Here is a 19,178-nt window from a genome sequence, read left to right on the forward strand (position 1 = left end):
GGCCAGAGGCATGGGCCTTCCATGCAGGCCAGAGGCATGGGCCTTCCATGCAGGCCAGAGGCATGGGCCTTCCATGCAGGCCAGAGGCATGGGCCACCCACAAAGCCATGATGATCACCCTTCAGAGGGACAGCCTTCAAACCAGATCAGCTACCAAAGCTCCAGCAATGTGCAGGATCAGATAGGAGTCACAATGTGACAGGACATTGCCCCTGCACTGTGAGCTGTGTGGGATGCAAAGCAAGTTGAGAATATTTCAGGTTGGATATAGGAAAAACTTTCCCAGAAGAGTGGTCAGGAACTGAAACAGGCTGCCTAGGAAGGTGATGGAGTCGCCGTCCCTGGAGGTGTTCAGGAAATTCGTGGATTTGGCACTGAGATACATGGTTAGTGGGCATGGTGATGATGGGTTGATGACTGAACTACATGATGTTAGTGGTCTTTCCAACCTCATTGATTCTATGATTCTGAGCTTTCCTGGACTGCCCGGCTGGGTTATTGCTTATGCTGTTAGAGTGATGGTATAGAAGATCAGCTAATGAGTGGAGCTGACTCTCATTTCTCTCTTCTATATGTTGATTACACAATGACTGCTTAGATTTATTGCTGAATGATTTAATGTTTTAAATGAACCTTCAGCATCTGAGATGGTGCTTGTAATGAAACTCCTGGCCCTTGAACAGTTCTGCAGAGTACTTCCCACCTTGTTATTCTGTCTGTGAGAGAACCCTGGCATGAGCTGGCAAAGATCACACTGAGAAAGTGGAGAGCAGGTTCAGGTTGCAGCTATGGATCACTGAGTTTATTCAATAAATCTAAACATATGTGAGGTTAACAAAGAGCAAAAACCACTCCATTTCTTCAGCAGACTGAAATCAGATTCCAGCCTCCCTGGTTCAGAGCTTTTAAAGCAGAGTAAAATAAATGTAGTGTAAATGTGAACAGAATCTGTTCCCTTGCACCCTGCAGAGCCCTCACCTTCCCAGGGTTTCAGCCCAGGGAGAGAGAACAGAATGACATTTCTTGGCTGGAATGGTCAAACCAATTCCAGTTAGAACATTTAACAGCGCTTTCTCAGGAGGAAAATCTCTTTGTGGCTGTATTAGGTGCACTCAGCCCATGTGCTGGCACTGCCTGGTCTGGAGGAGCCTGCTCCCCTTTTGCCCACTTGTTGGCTGTTGGGAAAGTTTCTGCCAATTGGTTTGGTAATAAACATTCCCCACATGAGTGATCTCAGTCACGCAGTTTTGAGTTCATTACTTTAATGGTGGTTATTCATCAGTAATGAACCGTGTACTTAAGTTGCCAGAGACAGCATGGCTAATTGAAGATGAGGCGAGAGGTTCTTTCAAGATTATTATTTTTCCTCCATTTGCTTTCAGTACCTCTTCGCTCCTCAGTGAGATCTGATACAAGTTTCAATTACATCTGAGAACAATAACTTTATCAAGGCCCTATTTCTTTGTGTGAAGCAGTTTGCTTAGAGATGAGCTATGTCACCTGTTCAGATCTCTGAAGGAAGCAGAGGCTGACAGGGATGTTAAATTCTGGCCCACCTGTCTTACCTTTCTGTCTATTGTAAGTGTTTCTTTCTCTGTTATCTGGGTGCCACACACAGAATTATGTAAGTGAAGATATTAACCCTGCGAATTATTCTTCACCCTCGCTCTTCCTAACATTTTGGCTATGGAAATCTCCTCCTCCCTTCATTACCTGGCCTTTCACATTTCTCTTTTCTGCACAGGTTCTAAGTCTATAGGCAGAATATCTGGAGGACAGACTACAGGGAAAAGCTGCTCGGCCCAATCTCTCCCACAGTATCAGACTAGATGTCACAGTAGTGGGCGCATTAGGAATATAAGAATGTGTGAACTGAACAAACGGTGGTTGGCTGTTGCTATAATGGCACTGCTATTTATTTCACAGTAATATGATAAAATGTCCCCAAACATGCAGGAAACTTTTCCTGAGAAAGTCTGGTGAAATAAACTAATAATTGAGAACTATATTTTCTGGATACATTCAACACTGGTTCCATTGTGCAGAGTTCAAAATAGGTTTTAAATTTCTATTTATTTATTTTTAGAATGCTGTGAAAGTTCTTAGACTGTGTTCTAGAAATTGTTTGTTATGCATTCACCAAAAATTAAGGCATAATCTAGCAAAGATTATGAAAGAAGCAATAAATAAAATATCTTGAAGACTCTCAATAACAATTCTGAGACCGTGCTGAAGAATGCTATCCAACACTCCATGAAAAATAGACATTTTAATATCATATTTACTCTTTTGTGTGTTTAAAGGAAAATCCATCTACCAATGAAATATTTTTGTTTTTCCAAAAACACTAATTAGTTCTCCTATAAGTTAGAGAACTAATCTGCGTTAAAAAGCAGATTGGTTTGTCCTCCCACCCAAGTCTCATAGAGATTAATTAAGTTCACAAGAGTTTTAAAGAATTTTAAAAACGTGGTTTTTTTAATCAATTCTTGTCCATATTTAGTCTTTACCTTTTTGTCTAGAAACACACTGGCTCTATATCTAACAATTCCCAGCCCCACCCAAGTTGCCACAAATCTCAAGAAGAATGTTATCCTCAGAAGACGTGTAGTCCATGACTTGGTTTTTCAAGTGCTGTGATTCCATAACTGCCCAGAGGATGTAGGTAGTCCCTTCCCATTGAAAATTAATGGAAACTGAGCCTTCAGGTCCCTTAAGTGGATTTGAAGCTTGCAGCCAAGAGGTATAGAGAAGCATTCCAGCTTCAACATCAGACTGAAGCTAATTTTGTCTCACTGGCATTGCCCTAATCCCACTGAATGCTGCCATGCTAAACTGGGTTGCATCCAGTTTGGTGGGGGAGGAAACAGAGTAGCAACCAGAGGGCTGTGAACAGCTTTGCTGCATTTATCCCACCAGCAAATTCCTGCTGATCTCCTTACCTTTATTCTTTCTTTTCCTTCCATATACATCATGCTAAGCAAATGCTGCAGAGAAGTAAAGCTCTTTGCTGGCCTCTTTCAAATGGCAGAGAAGTTTCTATGGAGACACAGGAGGAGGAAGCAGATTTCTGTTGCTGGCAGCAGGAGAGGACCAGGCTCTCCAGCCATGCTGAGCTCTCTACCTGTTGGCAAGAAGCAACACTGCACAGCCAAATGTGTGGCTCTGGGCCATGCATTTCCTCATTAGCTCACACCTCCACTGAGCCCCTATATTTTTGGAGTCAAGTGGAACCACTCCAGGGACTGGGTGTTGTTATGAGCACAGAGGAGGCATAAATATGTATTTGGGCATTTAGAAAGATTTTGGAGTGAACATTTTCCTCTTTGTTTCAGTTTGTTGCTTTCATCGAGCTGGAGAAGACAGACAGGCGCTAGCTGCCTAGCTCTGTCCGTTGTCCTCAGTACCAACTCACATCTTCATCTTCTCAACCAACAAGGCATGTCTGGAGCTGGAACAGAATATTTTTATAGCAACCATGCTTGGTTTCTATCAAAATAAACTTGTTTTAGGAAAATGATCCAGCTGTAAGACATATTGGGTCATTGTGCTTTCATGTCATAGGTTCTAGCAGGGAGACCAGCAGTAATGTGGCAGGTCCTTGCAATGTGATGATAAGTTTTAGGGCAAGGGCAATACTTCATCCATGCTGGAGATGGTAGTGAACCTGTCTTTTATTGAATGTTCAAGTCAGAGTTCTAGCTAGGGCCAGATGTAAGGCTGTATGAACCCTTCCATAGTGACAAAGCATGGAAAACTATCTGTGATGACAACAGCCGTTCAACCCCTTAGCCAAAGAAGGGCTTTTCCCAAAGCCAAAGGGCACCATTATTTCATGCAGAAGGTCTCTACTAATCGAGGTTCAAATATGTGACTTTTCATCACCACTATACACTTTCATAGTGACCCACTAAAATAGCTGAAAACCCATTTGCCAAGTCTCTGCTCTCATCTTCTCTAGGGCAGCAATGAGTATGACAGATGACCAAAGCAAGCTGTGATTGCCCTTGAGCTGTCACTGCTGAGAATTAGGAATGTTTTACTTATAACTACTCTGCCATGGTGGAAAAAACTGTCTTTTTTTAGTTAATTAAGTGTGACATGTGTCTGCTCTCTTCCCAATTATCATGTCATATTGGCTCAAGCTTATAAGCCAAAGGAGTCTATCACTGCACAGGGTCTTGTAGGGCCAGCAGGCTTGAGAACTGGCCTGTTATTTCCACATCTTGTTGCTTGAAGGTGCTGGACTTCGGCATGTACTCTGACCTAGGAACACCCCTATGGCTGTCATCGTCTCTTTTCTTCCCAGCCTTGTTCTGTGGAGGGCACCTATGTTTTTGTCACCTTAAATGACAGGGAGTGTGAGATAAACACAGTTTATTCTGAGTACCAGCAACCCATTGGAGGTGGTTTTGCTTGCTTCCAATCTTACCCACATGGTGGTAATCGAGGGAGATTGGGAAGCTGTAGAGTGTGAAAGTGGTGGTAGCACTTCATGGGCAGGTAGAGGCACATGATGGGGAGCAGGGAATGCACAACAAGGCAAGCAGCCCAGTGGAAACTGGGGGCAGGAGCAGGGGTCAGGGCATGGAGTTCAGGGCAGAAAAAAAAGGCTGTATCAAACTGTGACTGAGTCACTACCAGAAGATGATTGGGACAGGTGGTGACAAGGCTTGACAAAAGCAGGAGCAATTTAATTCTGCCAACCTGCCATAAGAAGTTGACAATGAGCACCATCATGTGTGGAAGACTGAAGGAATTGCGAAGAGCAGAGATTTGGGAGATTTTGTTTGATATTATGATTTAGCCTACACTTGAGAGTTGTATTTGTATATTTCTTTACTCGTCAATGTTAACCTTAGAGTTGTTGAGCTTGTAACTCATTTATTTTGCCCAGCTTTGCAGCACTGAGGGGAGCTGCACGACCGTTCAGGGAAGCTGAAGAAATAGCCTATGAAATTCAGCTGAGACTGCAGGTAAGAGTATCCCAGAAATTTGGCTGGGAAACACCATCTAAAATGGATGTCACTGTTTCTATGTAGCCATCTGCCATCCATCGCTGTCTTATGCAGTGAGACTTCCATCTAAAATCAATGGCAGCAGTGATGTTCCTAATCACAAAGAGTGTCTGGCAATTTTTCCTTTCTGGAGTCAAAAGTCTGCCTGGGGCTACACTCTTCAGTATGATGTATTTATGAAGAGAACGGAGGGGAAATACAACAAAATAGTACCCATTTCTGAATGTATACTCATCAATTATACAGAGCGTATCTCTGAGTATATTTGAACATGGTAACCAGGTGGTTTAAAGGTAGAACAGGAATGAAATAAGTAGTCAGGATTTTGGTTTTGTATTACCATAGAAGATGCCATCTCCAGCAAGTCAGTAATCACATGTCCTACTGCCTGGTCAGTGCTTCTGCTTGTGGCTAAGCAAAAAGCAGTATTTAATGAGACTGCTTGTCAGGAATGAAGAAGTGGTGGCTTCTTTTCAGGAATGCATTTCACATATATAAGATCTGATGAGGCAGTCAAACATACCTCACACTAAGGAAAGGAGAGAAGATGATATGTCTTCTTCATTTTCTGGTTTCTTTTTATAATTCATATATATGTTATATATATATGTATATGCTTTTTTTTTTTTTTTTTGGCAGAAACTTCACGTTGTATAATCAAATAGTTAATTACTACTTCTGTTGTACATGACTTTCAAACTTTTGATAGTTCCTTGATGGCTCCTTTTAGCCATCAAAATCCAACCAGGGTAAATCAATATTTGCTTTTATATCTTTTGTTGCAAGAAAAGATATTCCAAAACAACATACAAACTATGTCTCTTTATTGATCTGTTTGCCTTTGTCTTTCGAGCTGCCAACATTTTAAAGCATTCTTTTATTTTAAAGGTACTTGTTTCTAAATTCAATAAAACCAGAGTATATTCCCTGTGGGATATCCTATTAAGATCTATGCATTCAGTACTGCTGGCTTGTGTTTTTTTTAAGAAACTGATTTAATTCCAAGGAGAAGAAGAAAGAAAATAAATTATCTTAATTGCTTAGGACATTAAAAAAAAAGTCAAAAGCGAGCTTTTACTTAAGTTACTAGAGCAGAATAAGCTATTCTGTTCACAGAACAATAGAAACAAGAAATGGAAAAGGTCAGTAAGGATATCTTCTCCTTTTACCCTCATGATCGAGTCTTAGCAACTACGAAAAAACATTTCTGGTGAATTTTCAATAGACTAACAATATCTGTGTAGCAACGGGTGAAACTCAGCTGTAGGCACGGTTTCAGCATAAAGCCTATGACCTGGCCTATAACCTCTGCTTACATCATTTAAGCACAGAGGGATGAGATCTTTGTTTTGTAAACCTAATGTTATCTATGGTTTTTCATGGCATATCCAGGAGCATTATTTTAAATGATATTGGAAATTCTCCTATTTGGAATTACTTGCTCAGGAATGCACTCTCTAAGGTAAAGCGGAGAGCCTGAAAAACAAATAATCATTTTATTCTTGCCTTGTTAGTCTGTAAGGTAAAGGCCATCATGGGTTATCCTTAGTCAAGCTGTAAATCCATAATGCATCTCGTATTTGTCTCAGGGATGGGGCTCCATTGCCTAGAGAGGCTAATGCTCCTCGACATCTGTCAATGAGCTCAGACTTGAGTGGATTAGACTGTTCACAACTTATTGGATGTAGGTAGATCTGAGTTCTCTCTACATTTATCTACAGCCGAAATTCAACTCATCCCAGGCACTTTACTCTAAGGATGGGAGAAAACTTTTTTGCCTATCATACAGAATGATAGCTGGTTTTAACAGCAACCACGATATATATTCAGCATGGATCAAATAGCAAAATACTGTCAATTTCCATTTTATAATGAAGTTTGCATTCAAGCAGTGCATGATAGGATTAATCAAGTTGTTCAGCTTATATTTCAGTTCTGTGCAAATTCAGTGCGTATTTCCTGAGTGTGAAGAACCACACATACCTCTCAAACACTTTCTTCTTCACTCCCAGGAGCTCAAAACCAGCCAATGTCTTTCACCTGGGATTTGATTTGTTTACATTTTAAAAGTATTAAATTTGCAGGTACTGTACCTCCTTGTAATTCTCACAGTGATGCTCATTCCCTGAAACTGCATAAAAAACTAACTCATTATTTTCAACATAGCAAAAAAGTTTTTCTCCTGAATACAAACTTACTTTTTCTGAGGGTCTGCCCATGCTAGACCTGCTTCTATAACTAGTTTTGTGTAGTCCCACATCCTCAAATAACGTTAGCTGGGCTGGTGGGAGTATTTCTATGCTGACCCAGAGAACCCAAAGCATGAAGTAAAATAACTACTTATAATTCTGACCTCCAGAAGCACTCTATGGCAATGAGTTCCACAGCTGCACTGTATTCTTTAGTAAAAACATCCATGCATTTGTTTTAAACTTGTCATAAGGCATCTGGAGGGCATCCTTATATTCATAAGAATATAAGATTTCATAATGTTCTTAGACAATGTAGTCATATCTTCCAAATTTATTTGGTAACACAACATAATTTTGATTTCTACTGTTTAATTTCAAGTTTGACTCATAAATTAAAAAAGAAACAAGTAGAGTAGTTACAATAGTAACAATAGTTACTATTATAATAGTTACAATAGTAGTCTGACAAAGGGTCAAAAGAAAGTTTTTTTTTTCCTAGGATCTGAGTACTAAGCTGAGAGGGAACTAAATTTGTATCACATATGAAATTTCATTCAAAAATGCACAGATAAATGCTTAGTACTGTGTATTTTTGGTCGTTTTTAATTAACATTGTGTTTTCTGGTGAAAAAAAAAATTGTAAGAAATAATGAAAGCAGTGTTTTGCATGTGTTAAGGTCCTGCTCTGACCCTGATGCTCTGAGGATGTAACTATGGAAAAATTGCTTGGAATGGAATATGTTTCACAAATAAAGCAGTGGAGGCTTGTGGTGTTTTGTGTACGTAATTTGAACTGTGGCATCAGCCACCAGAGTTTCTTCTTCATTAGGAGCACATGAAAAATTAAACCAAGCAAATTTTCCTGAATTCTCCCTACGGTTGAGTTCAAGTTCACCTTGTGAGTACAAGAAAAGTTTAGCAATTTCTGACTTCTCTGTAACTTGCTTGCCAACTCTGGTCCTCCCACCTGTCAAGAGAGACCTAAATATAGCCTCTTACTAATGAAGAGGATCTGCAGCAGCAGAAGTCCAGGATTGCTCACATCAAGTTTAACCAGCAGCCTGGGGCTACTCATGTTCCAGGCTATGTTTGAAAAACACCATCTCATCTTCCTGAAGAACCTCCTGTCTCCTGCCTGGTTGTTTCACAAGCAAGAAGTCCTTCTCCCTAAACATAGCAACATTATAATTCTTCCAAATCTGAAATATCCTCCAAGTATCCACTATGTGTCACAAAGGACATCGCTGGGCTCTCTCCAGGAAGAGCATGCTGATCAGCCATACACAAGAGTCATCAGAAGTATCTGGTGCCTACGAGGGTGGCTGTTGGGAAATGATCTCATTTGAATTGGAAGCCTAAGAGGCTGTGGGAACAAGTGGGGTAAGGGCAGCCTGGCAGTAATCCCAAAGTCACCTCTTTCATCCTGGAGAAACCCAGAGCCACAGTGAAGAACTTGAACTGCATTCACAGTGGTTATTTCAGCTCACATATGCTTTCTCATGTACACACCTCTTCCAAACCCAGGTTATCAATTGGTCAAGGATGTCCATGCAGAAGTGATATAAAGCTAAGAAGCTTCTGGACTGATCTTCATTGTTTTTGCTTTGCTTTGTTTTGCTTATGACTATATCTGTCTGTAACCTGCCATCAGACAGATTGCCTGGCCACATACTGCCTGCTGGCTTTTGCAGGTACCTCAGTCACAGCATGCCTTCACACACAAGCACAGTGTCTACTTCTTCAGTAAGATGGCCTTATGTCATTTGTCTGTGATGTAATTATGCAGTAATTCTCTCTCAACATGCTTAAAAGTTTGAATATCTAGGCAAAGGAGGTCATTTTGAGTGGCCTTAGATTGGCAGAGCTCTGTCCATTTAGTCTTCTATTCTGTGCCCAGTGACAAAGAGCAATACTCACACAAGAGTCTGTACAAGAAAGTCCAAAGTAATCCTTTTCCTTTAGTATCTGCTCAGCTTCCATCACTTTTCCTAGCAGTGAGGTAAAGCAAAGAATGGTAATCTTTACCCTATTTGCAAGATCATCTGAGTAAGGCCTTTCACAGTTTCTCAAACTCAGTGGCACAATGCCACTGCATCCTGCCACGGGAGGCTAACACACACCTCCTTAGTTCTCTGCCGTTCTAAATAATCTGCATCTCAGTGAGCAGCCCCTCTGGAAGTTAATTAAAAGACGAACTGCAGCACAGATCATTAGTTTGCACATGGGCCAGAAATGAAGGATCACTATGGCCCTGCAAAATTAGGAACAGATGCCCAAACAAATCTCTAAGCAGGCCTAACTAGCAAGCCTTGGCAACGGATCTTGTCTGGTACAGAGCACTGCTTCACTGCAGCTCAGGCAAGAGCAATGATTCTGGCTCTCTGCTGATTTCTCATTGTGCAATGTTATCAGTTCAAACAAAACGTATTCATTGAGAACATAGAGCAGGCAGAAAAATGTAATTCCAGGCCTTTAATTTACAGTAAAATTTTCACCTGCTTTCTTGAGCAAAGCAAAAGTTATGCAGCTGGGAGCGGTAATGGGAAAAAGTGACCAACAGCCTCCTGCTCATAGAAGTTTCTATCTGCAGAGGAAGTACAACACAAAAATTCCTGTACATAAACTGGCCCAGAGTGGCAACTTTCAGTGCCTTTAAGTGTTCCACTGAGTATCTTCCTGATTTTATCCTGCACTCCCCATGTGTGTGAGAAGGGAGAACTTTACATAACTATCTATTTCTTGGCTCTCCATCTCAACGTTCTTGCAAGCCTCTCATGTCTCTGAAACCTTGAAAAGTTTTCAAAACCCAGAGAGGTTTTCTGAGACTTGCTGGTACCTTTAGCCCTTTTTGCTCTGGTCCACTTATCTCTCTCACATTTCTCCTACTGATTTTGGAATCTCTTTAAGCCAGGAACTGCATTTTTGGTCAGCGTGTACAGCAGTTACACGTCTCTAACCGCTTACAACAGCTCTTCATATTGGAAGAAGACAATACTGATGGGAGAAAAGCCTTGCTGCTAAGCTGAAGCTAGCCATGAAATCTTTAATTCAGTACAGCATTACTGCCTCTTTCTCTCATGCAACCCTAAGTGCCAGGGATAAGTAGCTGGTTGACAACAGTGCTCAGACAGTCTGTGGTGCCTGGTGCCGGCATGGTGGCTGGAGAGCAGATGTGAAACTGTGGGGTGCATATAAAGGCAGCTCAGGCCTGCCTGGGAGGGAGCCAGCTCGGGGACCCTAGTGCTCAGTGCACAAACAGGGAGAGGAAGATCAAATAGACCAGTGTCCTGGCCCAGGACTGGTGTTCCTGAGCTCTGCAGAGTGATGGGACAGCAACTAAAATAGCAAAATCACAGACTGCGGTGAGTACAGGGTACTTCAGCAGTTTCTTTGAGGATACCAACACTTGGAAGAAAAGCAAGCACAAAGTGTTCAAATTCATGTGCATGCCATAATTTGGTTTGGGAAGATGCATGCCCTCATCCCAGCCCTCTTGAACCTGTAAAAATATAATGATCATCCCTAGGGAATTTGTGGACAGGAGAAGTCTTTCAATGTCTTTTCATCTCCTCAGGGGACAATAAACAGGCAAAAGGTGGAAGGTGAGATAGTTATGACAAACTCAACAGAGCACAGAAATCTTTGGAGAGGCAGAGATATTGCCTTGCTATGAATGTTGCTCTCTCAGCTAAAAACTCAGACTGAAGAGAGGGGGAAAAAAGCAAACTTTGAACAGCTTGGAAGAGCTGGTCAATAAATGACCGCTTTCTATTTCCTAAGAAAGAAATACCCCAAGGAAACTACTTAGCTCAGTGTCTACTAAATACCAAACAAGAAGAAAAGGAAGAAGAACCAGAGAAGTATTTTGATAGCTCTTTTTTATGATGGAAAATGATAACATGTGGAAAGGGATAATAAGATTAGGCTGAGGTGTGATGAGGAAAGAGAACTAAAGCCCTTTCTGCAAGTAATGTCAGAAAAGCAGGTGAAAAAGGAAAACAGATTTGAACTGTACTGGCATAAAGCTACTGTAAAAGAGACATGAGTCAGAAGAGCAGCATTTTGTCTATGTGAAGTGGCAGAGCCAGGCCATTCCTCCAAATGGGAGGAGATCTGGAGGAGTTAATTAAGGCTGCTCAACACTGCCTTTTCTCTCCTTTCCCATCTAGATCTCCCCTGCCACTGACTGCAAATTCAAAGGTTTATGAGACTGCTAACACACCCTGGAGGAAACCATGCATACTCCCCAGTATGGAGATGGGACTCAGCCAGGGAATCTCTGGAGTCAAGAGCTAGAAGAGTTTATACAGTTCAGACATTATAAATTAGTGGTCAACTCTGACTTTGAATCTCTGTGGATCACTACTGCACACAGTGCAGAGACCAGACTGACTCTGCCCCAGAGCAACATTTAGATACATGGGGAGAGGAACGTTTTCTTGCAGCAGCTAAATCCCTAGGTATTTGCACAGGGACATTGCTACAAGTATGAGTCTAGGGGACTCTGGCCTTGGAGAGCTTATTTTTTGTCTCATAAGATGAGTTATAACATTGCAAATTTGGCATGAAAAGCCATCAGACTGAAGTGTTAAGATTCTTCTACAGTGGTATTTTATGCTGAGCTAAATGATGGCAGTAGGCACAAAGCACAGAGAAACAACGATGCTGTTTTGTTATTAGAGTAATAGTAGGTCCACATTTTCTATCATGAAGAAGGTACAGTTAGAGAGAGTTACAATGAAAATGCATTTGATGGAGAAGCTACTAAGCCTGGCTCATGTGCCAGATTCCCAATGAGTATAAATCAGTAAAGCCCTGCAAACTTATGTTGACTTACAACAGCTGATAAATGAATCAGAAATGTTTCCATTTAATTGGGAGACAAAAAATATATCTCAGGGATACTCTCTAACTGAGCTAAAAGAAATTTTTTAGATATAGGACAGATTTTTTTGGGGTCCTATTCATACAAAATCCACAAAAGCCACAGCTTGCAAGAGCAGACCTTAGAATCACAGAATCATAGCATCATAGAATCAGCAAGGTTGGAAAAGACCTACAGAATCATCCAGTCTAACCATCCATCTACAACCAGTCTAACCCCACTAAACCATGTCCTGCAACACAATGTCTAAACTTTCCTTGCATACCTCCAGGGTCAATGACTCCACCACCTCCCTGGGCAGCCCATTCCAGCGCCTGACCACTCTTTCAGAAAAGTAGAATTTCCTAATGTGCAGCCTAAATCTCCCCTGGCTCAACTTGAGGCCATGCCCCCTTGTCCTGTCACTAGTCACAAGAGAGAAGAGGCTGACCCCCAGCTCGCTACAACCTCCCTTCAGGTAGTTATAGAGAGTGATAAGGTATCCTCTGAGCCTCCTCTTCTCCAGACTGAACGTTCCCAGCTCCCTCAGCTGCTCCTTATAAGGCCTGTGCTCCAGACCCCTCACCAGCTTCATTGCCCTCCTCTGAACACACTCCAGCGCCTCAAGGTCTTTCTTGCAGTGAGGGGGCTCAGTTACTTTACTCAATTACTTTACTCAGACTGAGTAAAGCTATGAACAGAGTCATCAAGCACAGGATGTCTTCAAACAAGTGAAGAGTTGAAAATGTGCAACCAGTTTAAAGAAGAAATCCAAAACAATGGTGTTTTCTCTGCAGTAAACAAAAGGGCTCACTTGACATCTGCCATTATGAAAACATGAAATGCCATAAATCCCTAAAGGCTGAGCCCATGTAATTGGACAGATAGCAAATAAAGCAGCTTGGACATTGCATTAGCACAAGCTGCTTAGAGAAGAGCTTTAAAATGGAAAATCATGAGTACAAACAAATAGAGACAATAAGTGAGAGTGGAGTGGGCTGCTGAAAAAGAATAGAGCAATGAGTTGCTAGAAGAGACAAAAAAGAAGCAGCAAAGTCACAGAATTTCAAAGGACAGACAGAAATCACGTCTGGATTTAGTGTAGCATTCAAAGGCCCTGTGTCTTCGCTCTGTATGAATGAACTCTGTGTATCTGCTAGTGCCAATGAAGGCACACTGTAGTGTATGAGCAGAGGATCTGACCCAGTGCCTGGAAGCATGTCCCCAGCAGGCTCTAAATAGGCCTCCCAAAGTGCATCCTGTCATAGTTTGCATTAGACTCATGGCAAAGCAAAACAGATAACAACAAGATGCTGGATAATGAGATGCTAATAGGGACTACAGTGTTCAGAGGTGCCTGTGAGGCTCATTCTGGGATGAAAATTAAATAACGGTTTCCTAACTAAACTTTATCTCTGTGTTCAACCTAGGTCTTTTTCTGCATTTCAAGATACATCCTTTGAGCTCAAAGGCTCAAGGGAGACATAAAAATTCAGTGAAAATGACCAGAAGGTATATACTCATCCTAGGCTAATACTAGCGGTGCCATGAAAACGTTGTGCTTCACTTTTGCTTTATGTAAAGAATTAATATCTGGTAGTGTACTGGTGTTTACACCGATATAATTCAGTAACATTTTAGTAGGTTAATGAAATGTAACCTGTTTTATCTTGTTCCTGCCCTCTGAGATCTCATGAAGGAGCCAATGTTTTGTTAGAACTTTTGAAAATGCCATGACAACTAGCAAGGGAGATAAACTACCTCCACATCAGAAAATAGCATCTTTCTTGCAATCTTATCAAACGTGACTACATAGAGTAGCATACAAAGTCTACGTGGGCTGAACAACTAATGAGGAGTTGTTTACGTCTATAAAAAAGGCAGCTGGGAGGCCTGATTTGTACAGATGTGCAGAACATTAAAAAAAAACACACACACAAACCCCCTAATGTCATCAGAAATGTCCCTTTCACCTCCAGGAGACAAAACACTTAATGCAGAATTCTGGAGACTTGTTAATAATTTGTGACTAGGGAATATGTGTACATATATATATTCATATAAAGCCTTAAACCTTAAGGATCTGTTCTTCCTGAAAACATTCACCACCTTGAAAGCAGCTCCTTCCCTAAGTTCTTAGCACTATAAAGAAGAATTTGTCAGAGAAATGTTTCTTTCAGAACGTCACTTTCTGAATGGTTTGTACTGAACATAAAAGCAATTGTATGGCTTTTGGATGCAAACATAGACAACTTGCTCTAATTTATACTTCTTGAAAACTAGATTTAAAGCAGTTTAAATGAAAGTAAAATCTGGTTTGCTGAGTCAAAGGAGTACCAAGACTACCAAGAAGTGTTGAGATCCCATCTGTGTCTTCTCCCAAAGAGAATAATTACAATTTTTCTGCATATGGAAGGAAAGACAGATAGCTTTGAATGTGTAAAGAAAAAACATGATAAGCACAAAATACAGAGTATCAAGCAGCGGGAAAGCTAAACAGACAGAGTTCAGGTAGCATATTTAGCATATTTTTATCACAAGGTTTTTACACCTTACTTGTGCTGCTTTTGCTCAACATTTCTAGGTTACAGAGAGGCTCCAAAATACTTAACTAACCAACCAAAGAAACTATCTATTTGAGGCATAGCTCGTATGCTTACGGAAGGTCTGAAGGTAAGATAGGTGAAGGAATGAGCTGTGCATCTCAGAGAACCCTGACTGCACATCTAATAGCACCTGAGATCCATTGGAGCTTCTGGTACTCAAGCCTGGAGTCATGACTGGTCAAGTTGAGCCTATTCCTTCCCATACCCGGAATCACTGCTGCAGAGTGCAACACCTCTTAGCCACGGATGCTGAGGTTAAAGTAGCTTATCCAGAAATAGTTTATGTACATAAATGCAATGGCCTGTATCATAGTTGTATACTCCAGAATATTGGATTTTCCTTAAAAAATCCATAATATTTCAAACCAATTGTTCATGTTTGGCATGGAAAAGACAAGCTTGAGAAGAAACATATCTAAATTATGGTCTACAGCAATGTTAGCCTCTAACACTACTTTATTCCAAAGTAGTCAGCCTTGTGCATGTAATCATGAAGGAAGTTGCAGCTGTTCATCTACATCTGAGTTTTCAGCTGAATGCTGTTAAATATATTAGCATTGCCACCTGCTTGAGCCAGGAAAAGAAAACTGGAAAAGTTCTCTGGCTGTTTGTGATGATAGGCAGAATGTACTTTAATACTGAGTTGAATGAGAGGAAACCTCCAAGGGAAAATTCCTGAGAATTCCTTTTCTTAAGACTGAAGGAGTAAGGTATTAGAAGTGCACCAGATCTTCAGGGACTTTTGATAAGATTCTATTAGCAGTCAAGATAAAACTCCCACAAGAGAAGGGATTGCATTATTTCACTGAACTTGAAGCCCCTCTAAAGACTGAGGACTTTTTTGAAGCTTTGTGACCAGGTATTTGTCCAACACTTACAGGGAGGTGATGTGAACAGCATCTTATGATCTGGTTTAAGATACTGGTTCCACGTCACACTCACTTTGAAGCTTTTTTTAAAAAAAAATCATCACACTGAAAGAAAGTAAAGCAGACTTTAAGCCTACTCCAGCAATTAAAAAAAAACTTATTGTTTTAGCTAGAGATTGCTGTTGAATATGCTTTTTCCTCCTTCTCCTCTCCCCAGATAAACCTTTGGAAAACAGTGTAATTCTTTATCAGAGAAGGGCTAATTGAAGTCAGCACCTCAATTGTTTCAGCTTAAATATGCAGCTCTTTGGACAGGAAACTTGATTATTATATTAGGAAAGGAAAAAAATGGGATACAAACAAACAAAAAAAGCTATTTTTCAATATTTGGTGTGAACTACCATTGTTGCATGGTTCCTAACTCAACAGGAACTGCTGTCTTGCACAGTGGTGAAACCTCTCTGATCAGGGCAGGTAGGAGGCATCTTGGTACCAAGCATAGCTTCTCAGCTCCTACTGAATTCTGCTGAATGAAAATAGACAAACTCTACATCAGTTCCGTGCAGGTTCAAAACTCAGCAAAAGCTAGAGGAAAGTAAGGCTGTACCTCAAACGAAAAAAGAAAGGCAGTGCTCTGTTTCTCAGAGGAAAAATCTCTGCCTCGTATATAGTCAGCTCCTCTGCTTCTCTCCTGGCTTGTGCAAAGGACGGACGCATCCTGCTCAGTTTGGACTCAAGTCGTCACTTAACAGCTGACTGGGATGTGTTTTTCCCCTTAACTTTCTCCTGGACAAAAGGTAGGAATCCAGCTCACTGTGTGAGATGGCAGCTTATACCGTGTTTATTGTCTTTGCACTATGTCTCCTGTTACATGCATTCCACCAATCACTGCACATTGCTCAAGGGATTCTATTATTGTAATATAAAATTAGAAGATTATCCTCTGCACAGTCCTGTTCCACACATCTTGCGGGCAACAATCTGAGCTGGCTAGCAGGTAGCTCCATACAGGGGTCAAGAGCTGAGCTTGTGTTCAGAAAGAGCTCCCTTCCTTCCAGTTCATATTCTGCTGGCCAGAAGGCATGTTGCCAGAGCAGAGAGAGCTTGAGGAATGATTTCTTGCCCTTGTCTAAGCTACAGATAATGAGGAAGGTCTTTAGTCTCCAGGGCTGTCAATCTGGCAACTTCTCATCTGCATGAAAATTGGTCAAAAGATGTTTTTAAAAGAAAATATAATGAGGGGATGCACTTAGGAAAATGAAAAGCTTGGCTGCTTTTTTATCACTCCTCAGGCACTTTGTGTCCTTCTCTGATGAGAGCTATTGTCATTCAGGGCAGCTCGACGGCTCCTCGTGCTGGGAGTAGATATGGGCTTGGCACTTTCCTCTCTTGGTGACAGCCAGATATACACTCCGCTCATTTCCTCCTAGATAAGCTTGCCATCCTGCTTCAGCAGCTTCTCATATTTCATGTGGCTTGTCAGATAGAAGCCCTTGGTAGAGTCCATTCATGGAGATTATTTTTTGCTTTGGCCTTATATTAGCAAAGGAAATTTCTACGTTGCCTCCTCCTTTCCCCTATTCTTCTGATCCCTGCCTAAGCATACGGATGTTGTAGCACCTTTTATCCAGGGTTCTTCCAAGTGCTGTTAGAAATGCTGATGAAGTCTTGCTACTACCTTGCATAACTCGTGTGCGTTATTCTTATTATATGAAGGCGTAACTTGGGTCTGAATTAGTGGGTGGCCTTATTTTCAGAAGTAGTAGCTGTCTACTATTTTCATAGGGTGTTGTTCTTGACATTGTGGTCAGGAGTGATGTGGCTGAGACTACCAAGATAATGACTGCTGTAAATAGTGTTTGGAGATCAAAACTGGATACTCCTCTCGTAATTTTTTTTTTTCTTAAGTGCAGTCAAGTTACACTTGGAGAGGAAAAAAAGGATCACATGTTCCTTTTTATGGAATGTCATAAAGAATGGTTTTCTGCCTCCCGAGGCAGAGTTCAATGCACACGTGAATGGAAATGATGCTGGATCCAGCATCAGTTACTATGGAAGGAAAGTGCTGCTTGGAGAATGCCATGGAGATATCAAATCTTGGCAAGACAAATAAAAGCCATGTGGCAGGAAAGAAGAAAGCAAAGGCTGGAAAGTTAGCATTGCCTGTGTGTATTATATATTATATGTGCATTGGTGGCATCTTGGATTTTCTGATACATACAGTTAATGGGAAACTACTATTACCATTTGCTATCGGAATATTTCTATTCACAGCAAAACTTTGCATGGAAGTGTGTGTACACACTGTTGGTAATTGATTCAGGTAACTTGCTCAGTCTGCTTTCTATCTCTATTGCCTATTTTGTCTCAAGTATTTGTTTTCCAAAATGATACTTTCTGACCTAAACAGAAGTGAAGGAGGGAGGCTGTTCTCCTTTACTATGTGTTGGGAACTGCAGCAGGTGCTGGTCCATCTTCAGGCAGAGGACCTCAGCCCCTTGCCCTTGGAGAAATAATCCCTTTTGTGAAGCCTCAGTACTGCAAAGGGCTGGCTGGGGCCAGCACTGCGGTGGAGGATAAAACAGGGGCTAAACTGGGGGACAAGAACATGCCTCCTCCCTAACATCAGGTAAATCCTTGTGCAGAAAAAAACAACCTTGTTTCACAGGGTTTAGCTGGGAAGATGGGATGAATCCTGTAATTGTGAATCTATCACAGAATATGGCAATAATGGTCCCATAAGAAGAAACACAGAAACTGAGTAGTTAGGATAAGCCCTGTTAACAAGTTCTGCTCCATAATTATTCAGTCAATATGCTGTCAAATTATAAAAATAACTTTTTCATGATGGTTTTTGTGCCCACACTGTCACAGAGTGCTACTGTTCTGCTCTAACTTAAGATCATAGAATCACAGAAACATAGAATATCCTGAGTTGGAAGGGACCTGTAAGGATCATTGAGTTCAACTCCTGGCTCTACACAGCACCACCCAAAAATCAGGCCATATGTCTGAAAGTGTTGTTCAAACACTTCCTGAACTTTGGCAAGCTTGGTTCCATGACCACTTCCGTGGGGAGGCTGTTCCAGTGCCCAGCCATGCTCTCGGTGAAGAACCTTTCCCTAACCCCCAACCTGACCCTCCCCTGACACAGCTCCATGCCGTTCCCTCAGGCCCTGCTGCTGTCACCAGAGAGCAGCGATGATCCTCTGCTCCATGTGAGAAGCTGTAGGCCGCCATGAGGCCTCTCCTTAGCCTCCTCTTCTCTGGGCTGAACAAACCCAAGGACCTCAGCTGCACTTTGCATGTCTTGCCTTCCAGACGTTTCACTGTCTTCATAGCCCTCCTGTGGACACTTTCTAATAGTTTTATGTCCTTTTTGTACTGTGGTATCAGATCTTCCAAAGTGCTAGTTGCTTGAGGGCTGACTTTTTAAGATGCAGAACACCTGTAGTTACATGTAAAGTGAGAGAAGTTAGAACTAAGCTCAGCCTGCCTCATTATATTCAGCCTTGGTATTACCAGTCTTTTTGTCTGAATGTTTGTCTTGCAATCACGCTGAAAGCATTTTCTGTTTGTTTGAATGCACATGGCAGTGTGAATAGGTCTGAGAAGATAAGCATTATTTT

At 41.4% G+C, this 19,178-nt stretch overlaps 1 long non-coding RNA gene across 1 annotated transcript; it reads left to right on the forward strand.

Moving 5' to 3' along the window:
• Positions 7-8,023, forward strand: LOC110395259. The gene is made up of 3 exons (XR_002436266.1): positions 7-386; positions 4,898-4,976; positions 7,888-8,023. It is a non-coding gene; the product is annotated as an uncharacterized LOC110395259 (long non-coding RNA).

This window comes from Numida meleagris, chromosome 3 (assembly GCF_002078875.1).
Source record: "Numida meleagris isolate 19003 breed g44 Domestic line chromosome 3, NumMel1.0, whole genome shotgun sequence".
Lineage (NCBI taxonomy): Eukaryota > Metazoa > Chordata > Aves > Galliformes > Numididae > Numida > Numida meleagris.